Source organism: Penaeus vannamei, chromosome 3 (assembly GCF_042767895.1).
Source record: "Penaeus vannamei isolate JL-2024 chromosome 3, ASM4276789v1, whole genome shotgun sequence".
Taxonomy (NCBI): Eukaryota; Metazoa; Arthropoda; class Malacostraca; order Decapoda; family Penaeidae; genus Penaeus; species Penaeus vannamei.
The window spans coordinates 24,938,214-24,940,713 of record NC_091551.1 but is presented as its reverse complement, the minus strand read 5'-3'; the positions used below and the strand labels follow the sequence as shown (position 1 = coordinate 24,940,713).

The window sequence follows — 2,500 nt, the reverse complement described above, 5'->3', positions numbered from 1 at the left end:
TGGCCGACTGTAAATCTATTCACCGACGTCAGATTGTTGTCAGACCATGTCAGGCTTTTGTGTTTGGAAATTCCTTCTTCGGTTTCGATACAATAGCAGAGAAAGAGCTGTTCACTAAAGCTAAATTGGGTATAGCCTTTTTTCTACAACTGCCCATTAGAGATGAGTGAGTAAACTGCAACGATAGTAATCTGTAGTTGTCGCTTAGGCTTCTGTGGGAACGAGGTCAGGCTGCTTGCCATACCCGAGGCACCCACAGCAGGAGGTTTCCGAGCGTTTCAAAGAAAGGAGTGAGGGAATCGAAGGGAAGAGGCCAAGTGAAAGTCCCAGAGGGACTTCTCGGCGCGTGTGGTGGCGAGGACCGATGCCCTTGACCTACTGGAATAGCGACCAGTGACAACGAATGAACTTGAAAACAAAAACACTCATTTGGTTTTCATTGGCTTGCGCTTGGACTCGCTTTCAAAGGTTCGCTACAATCATAATTATTGCTAACTGATATTATCACACATTTCGATCGACCGTAAACGTTGGCATGTTCACCTTTAGCATGTCTCAGGAGAGAGCATTACATATGCGAGGTCTGAGAGTGACAGGCGACAAAGGACGGAGGTCAATGCACTGCTTGTTTCCCTCTCGTTCTCTCCATGCCCCTGTTAGCGAAAGTTTAGGTCTTTGGGGATAAATGATTTTTTTCTCTTCCCTTTTCTTTGTGCATCTCTTTCTCTCTATTTTACAGCATAAAACAAAATAATAACATCAGCTTTCTTTAATATAAGACTATACAGCTGAATCACTTTCCTGGCTGACTGACAAGAATGATAGAAAGACAGGCAGGCTGACTGACAGACTGACGTCGAAATAGTGAGTTGCTTCGGATGACAGACACAAGATGTATATCGCAGGTTCTTAAAGTTTGCTTCATATCATGCAAACAAACATGATTATGATATATGTTACAAAACCCCGATATGTTCACTTGGAAACCAATCACAGATAGTGTTTGAATCGCCAATTCCCTGTACTCGAGTGTTGGATTCGATGCCATAAGGAATCCAAACCAATTCTCTACCTTCCCCCTTTCATAGCATGTAATGGTTGTGTTTTACTGTGTCTTTGTACGGTATTTATGTGTATTTGTCGTTTATGTTTCAGAACGTATGTTTAAGTATGGGGGAATGCATGTACTCTACTGTATTTACGTTTACAGTGCTTTAACTTTCCCCAACATATTAACGGGCGTCTTCCTGGCAGCACGATGGAGGAAGGTGGCGTGAGAGCAGGACTTGGCAACCGCACTTGATCAAGCAGATACAAGTTCACCGAAAGTCCATGCTTAAGCCTCAGGTCGCTTACACCCTTTCTTCACACTGTGTATGATATGGGCAATCGTGAATAATATCCATTAGCGTTTTTATCTACTGCAGACTGCTTTGATGTAAAATTGCATAAGAGGGGAAAGAAAATAATACATTGAATACATATTCTACACATGCATGCATATTTATGAAGGTAAATATAAATATATATATATATATATATATATATATATATATATATATATATAAGTATATATATATATATATAAATATATAAATATATAAATATATATATACATATATATATAAATATATATATATATATATATATATATATATATATATATATATGAGTGTGCGTGTGTGTGTGTGTGTGTGTGTGCGTGTGTGTGTGTGTGTGTGTGTGTGTGTGTGTGTGTGTGTATGTGTGTGTGTGTGTATGTGTGTGTGTGTGTATGTGTATGTGTATGTGTGTGTGTGTGTGTGTGTGTGTGTGTGTGTGTATGTGTATGTGTGTGTGTGTGTGTGTGTGTGTGTGTGTGTGTATGTGTGTGTGTGTATATGTATATATTTATATATTCATATATATTTATATATATTTATATATATATTTATATATATATATATATGTATATATATATATATATATTATATATATATATATATTATATATTTATGTATTATTGATATATATTACATATATATTATATATTATATATATATATATATATATATATATATATATATATATATATGTATGTATGTATGTGTGTGGGTGCGTGTGTGTGCGTGTGCGTTTGTGTTTGCACTCACTCTATGTACCATTCCCACTCTTTTCGCTCTTGTGCCTCAAGTCAGTTATGACTTGCTGACCCCAGCGATGCCTTAATTTCCCCACACGTACAGGAAGCCCCAATTCTTCGTGTTAATTCGTCAGACAAGGACAATACCTTAGTTTGTAACATGATATGATTTCCTGTTTCGGTTAGACATTGGGGCAGAAAACATGATCAGTAGTCTCAGTCACGGACAAGCATTTACACCTATTACGTATGAATTAGAAGTGAATGGCGCTGTAAAATACAACTCAATTGCAAGAAAACAGAACAGCCAATTAACAAAATAATAAAAATGAGGTCACAGATGATGAAACTTATTATAAGTACATAATCAGTGTAGTC

General features: G+C 36.8%; 1 protein-coding gene across 1 annotated transcript in view; it reads right to left on the bottom strand.

Moving 5' to 3' along the window:
• The window catches only part of LOC113811955 (organic cation transporter protein-like), a gene marked incomplete in the record, with an annotated part of 135,096 nt that overhangs the window by 63,755 nt on the left and 68,841 nt on the right, over positions 1–2,500 (bottom strand).